The following is a 7,603-nucleotide window of genomic DNA, read 5'->3' on the forward strand; positions in this document are numbered from 1 at the left end:
AGTTCAACTTCCTACCTCAAATACTTTGTAAGGAAAGATGTAATTTATAAGCGTTATTTTAACATGGCAAGTATAGGGCGTTTCGGAGCCCCTTAAGTAGTTCTAAGTTCTGGGGGACTGATGACTTCAAAAGTTACGTCCCACAGTACTCAGAGCCATTTGAACCACTTTTGCAGGTGACTTCATGTCCACAATCACAGCTACAACCACCCACCTCTACATATGGAAACATCCTGGAAGCTTTCCAGCAAAACGGAATAGAGGACGTGGTCACAGTATAATAAAATTATTCTTAGCTTTCCATTCTACTTTATCTATTTTTGAACTCAGGATATCAAGTTAAAAAGGTTTCACCTGTTTCGTACTTTTTATTAATTTTGCAGTTGTTAGTACACTGAAATGAAATGATCGTATGACATTGTTGGTCTGGAGGCACCATGCGGGGTAGTTCGGCCTAGAGATGGGTTGAACTCGTTGATTCCCTTTAACTACTTCATTCATTTCACTCTTTCCCGTGAAGCGTTCAAATGAAGTAGTTCATTCATGAAGTACGGAAGCCTGGCGAAGTTGCCCAGTTCGCCGCTCAGCCGCGGCTACGCTCGCTTCGCCTCGCTCGTACAATAAAGCTTCGTATTACTTCATAATTTTACCAACAGATGGCCGAACTATGCAGTACCGTGCACGCAACGTTTTACGCTCTTACAGCGTCTGAGCTAACTTAAATAGAGCATGGTCGAAGGGGACAAAGGAAAGATAAACAGAGAAGCCTGTCACACATAAAGAAGGTATTACATTTAATCTTGCTCGACATTTTCTCATGAAGCGCCCAAAAAAGTCTATCTGCCAAGTGAAACATTATTTGTTGTATTCATGGACTGAAAAACTAGGGCTACCAACAAAATGCAGTCCAATTTCATGTTCCTTTTAAAATTTAATCCAAAATAGAGTGAGTATGTTTACCACTGTCACAAAGTCTATATATCTACGTTAAGTAATTATTCAGAAGTTTTCCTGTAGATTTTATTTTGTTGAGAATAATATAACCCTCCAAATTCAAAACGTAAACTGTCACCTGTAGTAATTGGTACGATTTCAGGTAAAATCCCTCTTTCAGTGTTATTAATAAAACTTTTATTTTCATGTCGGCTGTGCGTGCTCACACAGCCAGCCTCTTCGTTTGTATCTGTAATATTAATTTGTCCGAAAGCGCTGCCAACGGTAGGCTACCAGTAGACGCGAAGTATAACTGAACTGCACAAATAGTCACGGGTAATGTCAGCACAGCACAGCACGCTGCCTTCCCCTCGCCCCTCACCTCCCCAACCCCTCGCAAACCTATTGTTTCCCACAAACGCCGCGCGATTCGTCGACAGGCAGTAGAGGGGGGACTGAAGTGAAGGGAGAATGAGTGATGTAACGCCGATATAGTGGGATGAGGGAGAGGGGAAGAGACTGAGTGAACTTGAAGAAAGAGTGGAGTGTGCAATCTGTGAATAGTTTGAAGTACCAGTTCATTGAAATTGAGTGGTTAGTTCACACTTCACTGGAGTGAAGCGTTCATTTGAACGACTCATTCACGAGCTCCCCATCACTAGTTCGGCCGCCGTATTGCAAATCCTTAAATCCTTTTTAGTTGACGCCACTTCGGCGACTTGCGAGTCAATGATGAACACACAACATCCTGTCATCACGAGGCAGAGAAAATCGCTGAACCCAACAGGAATCGAACCCGGGACCTCGTGCGCCGGAAGCGGGAACGCTACCACCAAGACCACGAGCTGCGGATTGTTGTAACACTAATTCCATTAATTAAATTGTTCAAAAATAAAGTTTTTAATGCCCATACAGACGTTTATGTACTTTCACATATTCCCTCTTCAGTGCTTTGTAAGTCGCTTCACACTTTTCTGGGATTATTTTGGTTAGTGGGCAATATGATATTCCAGTGCTGTGTTGTAAACTAGAATAGCTCTCTCCTATATCAAGAATTCGAAATGTCACAGATCGCCTGGCTTCTGCACAAATAGCGTTTCCCACGAGAGTATTCTGTTTTGTAATAACAGAAGGCACTTTATTGGCCAAATACTGAAATACACCCTCACTAGGGTAAGATAGATACTGTCTACAGGAAAATTAAAGAGACCTTTGGAGATAAGAGAACCACTTGTATGAACATCAAGAGCTCAGATGGAAACCCAGTTCTAAGCAAAGAAGGGAAAGCAGAAAGGTGGAAGGAGTATATAGAGGGTCTATACAAGGGCGATGTACTTGAGGACAATATTATGGAAATGGAAGAGGATGTAGATGTAGATGAAGATGAAATGGGAGATACGATACTGCGTGAAGAGTTTGACAGAGCACTGAAAGACCTGAGTCAAAACAAGGCCCCCCGGAGTAGACAACATTCCAGTAGAACTACTGACGGCCTCGGGAGAGCCAGTCCTGATAAAACTCTACTATCTGGTGAGCAAGATGTATGAGACAGGTGAAATACCCTCGGACTTCAACAAGAATATAATAATTCCAATCCCAAACAAAGCAGGTGTTGACAGATGTGAAAATTACCGAACAATCAGTTTAATAAGCCACAGCTGCAAAATACTAACACGAATTCTTTACAGACGAATGGAAAAACTAGTAGAAGCCGACCTCGGGGAAGATCAGTTTGGATTCCGTAGAAATACTGGAACACGTGAGGCAATACTGACCTTACGACTTATCTTAGAAGAAAGATTAAGGAAAGGCAAACCTACGTTTCTAGCATTTGTAGACTTAGAGAAAGCTTTTGACAATGTTGACTGGAATACTCTCTTTCAAATTCTATAGGTGGCAGGGGTAAAATACAGGGAGCGAAAGGCTATTTACGATTTGTACAGAAACCAGATGGTAGTTATAAGAGTCTAGGGGCATGAGAGGGAAGCAGCGGTTGGGAAGGGAGTGAGACAGGGTTGCAACCTCTCCCCAATGTTATTCAATCTGTATATTGAGCAAGCAGTAAAGGAAACAAAAGAAAAATTTGGAGTAGGTATTAAAATCCATGGAGAAGAAATAAAAACTTTGAGGTTCGCCGATGAGATTGTAATTCTGTCAGAGACAGCAAAGGACTTGGAAGAGCAATTGAATGGAATGGATGGTGTCTTGAAGGGAGGATATAAGATGAACATCAACAAAAGCAAAACGAGGATAATGGAATGTAGTCGAATTAAGTCGGGTGATGCTGAGGGTATTAGATTAGGAAATGACACACTTAAAGTAGTAAAGGAGTTTTGCTATTTGGGGAGCAAAATAACTGATGATGGTCAAAGTAGAGAGGCTATAAAATGTAGACTGGCAATGGCAAGGAAAGCGTTTCTGAAGAAGAGCAACTTGTTAACATCGAGTATAGATTTAAGTGTCAGGAAGTCATTTCTGAAAGTATTTGTATGGAGTGTAGCCATGTATGGAAGTGAAACATGGACGGTAAATAGTTTGGACAAGAAGAGAATAGAAGCTTTTGAAATGTGGTGCTACAGAAGAATGCTGAAGATTAGATGGGTAGATCACGTAACTAATGAGGAAGTATTGAATAGGATTGGGGAGAAGAGAAGTTTGTGGCACAACTTGACCAGAAGAAGGGATCGGTTGGTAGGACATGTTCTGAGGCATAAAGGGATCACCAATTTAGTATTGGAAGGCAGCGTGGAGGGTAAAAATCGTAGGGGGAGACCAAGAGATGAATACACTAAGCAGATTCAGAAGGATGTAGGTTGCAGTAGGTACTGGGAGATGAAGAAGCTTGCACAGGATAGAGTAGCATGGAGAGCTGCATCAAACCAGTCTCAGGACTGAAGACAACAACAATACCTATGGCTTCATCCAAGTACATTTCCTTTTTTTTTCACTGCTTTCCTTCCAAATACACACACAATGCAATTGAGGTACCAGCAACTGCAGCGCTTAACAAGTTGTTTTCAGCCATCTTGAAATTTGACGAAAAATATGTCTACGTTGTAATGCCCCTTTTAAGCGCCACATCAAAGACCTTTGTCGAAGAAATCTGACGAATATTTGGTCATATTTCTTTGTCAAAGAAATTCATACTGTAATACCGGCCTAACGTAGGCCGCCACCGGTCCACAATATAAAAAATACAGCGAAGCAAAGACTGCCAAAGGTTTTTTACGTGGTTACACCCCCGACCATTAAGCTACGGCCTCAAGCAAACTCCCATTACAGTAAATATGTCTTATCAGCCTCAGTTCTATAGCAGACAATCGTCCATTGTGGAAATACCAGTATATGTAAAGTATGACTATCGTTGATAGCTTTTAGAAAATGAAGTGTAAATACACGCCGCGAATCATAGGCCCTTGAACTCATTTGTTGATCAGTTTCTTATTACAACTAACAGAACGAATATGTGAAAATAAAATGTTTGATAGTATCATTTCACACACAGGTGTGGAAGTATTCCACACTTAACTGTCATACAGAATGCCCTCTCCCGCACTTCAAAGAGAACTCATCACCGTTTCTAAATGGGACAACTCTGTTGCCGGGGCAGATACTACTACACGAGACAATATTAAAAACTTTTATGTGTGTCACGAGGTTTGGAAGAGTACACTTACGTTCAGAAGTAAAAGCGTCCAGAAATATTGTGTATATCCCACTGTTTTGTAGCACGTGAGTAAACACGAATACTGCCACATCTGGTTCTGTCACCGAAATGGAAGCTTGTGGAGTACCAATGTCAGGTTGATTATCACCCATAATACTTACCTACGTCTACATGGCTACTCTGCAAATCACACTTTAATGCCTCGCACAGGGTTCATCGAACCACATTTATAATAATTCTGTTATTCCAGTCTCTAACAGCGGCCGCAGTAAAACACGCAACTTGCAAAATATTCCTATCTTTATGTGTGACAAAATCAGAATTTCGTGACGTCACGTGTCTAATGACGCTATTGGCTGTAGGAAGCAAGCAAAACAGTGGTAATGTTGAATTAACCATTTGCGGAGCTAGAATGTTGTAATCGGTGGCTTTGGTATCCATTTGCTTGTTACGGAAACGTGCTATTTCATTGATATAACGCATTAAGAGATTTCAAAACGCGTCATTTTCAGCACGATATGTTGTGCTAGAATGTCACGAAATGTGACTTCAGTGGCTTCACTCGCTTCAGTGACCTGCAGGCAAAAATTTGAACTTCTCGTAATGTTTGGCAGGTTAACGAAATAAAATCCATATTTTGCTAGAGGATTCTCTTGAACTTTTTTAGCAATCGCCTCTAAAAATTTTATAGTTTTGGCTGATCCACTAAAAACACGTACAGAACTCCTTCAGTTCAACACCGTTGACGACTAGTGTTTTCGGGAGAGAATTCGCGAGTAGCGAATGAAACATTTCTAGTGTCATTAGAAGCTGCACATAGAAGTTTAATTGCGCTATTACTACTGTTACTTTAACGTCAAGTAAACATGTTGGCATTGCAGCTATCTGATAGCGTTGCTTTCACCAACATTCTTTTTCTACACAGACATGAACAATTTACAATCTTTATGCATAACAAAAGTGCATGTAAATCGACAGGATTAAACATTATCTATAATGCTCAACTGTCAGGCGTAACGTTTTATTAGCGCGCAAGTTTTAATGCAACAAAGGGCAAACATGGCGTTTTATTGATACACAAAGTGGGGTTAGTGTTGTGTTGGGCCCAGCACTAAAATGTTAGTCGCGGTGGGCGGCAGATCTGTAGCACCGCCCGAGGTCTACGTTAGGTTGGAACGTGACAATATTAGGTTCTGAGTTTGCGAAGCAAACTAATGTGACAGAAAAAAAAGTGGTTGTAACGTATTGACCGGTAGCGAAGCCTACATCCGCGCCTTGCTGAAAAATGCAACGAAGTCAAATATCTGAAGCTTTCAACATGTACAGCACCAGATCGCTTTTCTTTTGTCACAGCCCAAGAGACATTTAACAAACAAAAGCGAGCGAGCACACACACACACACACACACACACACACACAGGAATTTAATTCATGATGCTCGAATATTATGCTAGTTTGTAACACAGACTCCTAAAGCTAGAAAATTTTAGCTAAATGCAGTAAAACCTGACAAGGATGGAAGCATAGTGTAGGAATTGGCAATTGACCTTAAGGATAAAGAAAATGCAACGTATTGGGTATGATTAGGCAGAAAGTCCATTATAATATGATTACTCAATAGCAAAACAATCACTAGAAGCAACATCCGGCCTCGCCAACTCCCAACAGCAGTTCTGTCTTTCAACAAAAGCAAAACGTTGGGTTACGGTAGAATCAAGTCAGTCACCACAACATTAATTTCACAAAATAGTAAAAATAATGCATTTAGTGTTCTTCGCTGTCTGAAGCACACTGGCGTAATACCACATAGATCCGTACTGTAATTAGTTGATAACGAACAGAGGACGTCTGTTTGAATGAAAAAGTGAAAGTGCTGCGTTCGATTGTTTCGTAAACTTACCCCCTACGTACATATCCTGTTTCGATGAAGTTCGTGTTCAAAATGTCTTTTTCTTTTTGATAATATATGGTGGGGGAATAACACAGAACGTGACAATGGCACATCACGACACTAGGCTACGGAGGAACGTTCGATAAGAGTCGTCCGATTTTGAACAGTTAAAGTTAACGCCGTAAACAATATGGCGACTATGTTCTTACCGAACATTCCTCTTGAGTCAAATATTATCTAACGAAATCAGCGCCAGATTTCGATCATCGCACGTTATTCTTGCTCACAATAGCAGGTCCATTAATAACAAACAGGGAATTATTAAAGCACGTAAATCTGCCGTCCTTCTGTTCATGGGGACCTTACTATCTGTTACGTATCGCTAACAGAACAATAGGTATATATGATAACAGCAGTTTTTGATGTTGCCGTATTGTAGAGAAGCAGATGTCACAAACGCGCCGTGGGTAATTGTTCACTGTAAGCAGTTTGGAGATATTCTATCAGAGGCCGGCTGGCCGTCTTACCTTCCTCTGCTACTGCGACGGAGAAGAGATGCACATGCCTCACCCCCGGCCTCCCAGTCAGAACTGAGCCGCACACAAAAGCAGAGGCACGGGCCGCCCCATACGGCGCTGACGTCACGGGGCGGCGTTGCCGGCGCACCCCCGCCTTCACCTGTTCACATCTTTCGAAGATAATTGACGGTTAAATGTGGCACCATCACTCTGAGATTATTGGGGTCTAGTCTTCGACCATAGATACTAGTAGACTGGCCTTGCTGTGCAGAAGCTATGGGGCTAGTGTGGCTCCAACATAACCCACGTGACTGTTGGCAAAACGTGGCTGGATTTCAAATCAGCGGTCTGTCATCCTATGTTTGTATCGGATTTTCCCCACGTTTCTCAATTGACTGCCAAGCGCTTCCAACAAAAACTACTTTTTTTATTTGTGAAAAATTATGTCAGAACTACATTTGACCTGGATTTGTTCAAAGTACCATTTATAAAATCTTAACAAATACATCGAACGCCACACTGGTGGGCAGCGGGACGAAATTACTATAAACTATCAATTATAGTAAAATGTCGTTAAAATTCTTTTAAACAGTA

At 41.4% G+C, this 7,603-nt stretch overlaps 1 protein-coding gene across 1 annotated transcript in view; it reads right to left on the bottom strand.

The window, feature by feature from the left end:
- The window catches only part of LOC126108185 (serine/threonine-protein phosphatase 6 regulatory ankyrin repeat subunit A-like), a 124,180-nt gene extending 117,112 nt beyond the window's left edge, over window positions 1–7,068 (bottom strand). The window contains exon 1 of the mRNA XM_049913425.1: window positions 7,019–7,068. The gene's annotated coding sequence lies outside the window, so the exon portion shown is untranslated. The remainder of the gene's footprint in view (window positions 1–7,018) is intronic.
- Between the last annotated feature and the right edge of the window lie 535 nt (window positions 7,069–7,603).

The sequence above is a fragment of the Schistocerca cancellata genome, chromosome 11 (genome assembly GCF_023864275.1).
Source record: "Schistocerca cancellata isolate TAMUIC-IGC-003103 chromosome 11, iqSchCanc2.1, whole genome shotgun sequence".
In the NCBI taxonomy this organism is placed as follows: Eukaryota; Metazoa; Arthropoda; class Insecta; order Orthoptera; family Acrididae; genus Schistocerca; species Schistocerca cancellata.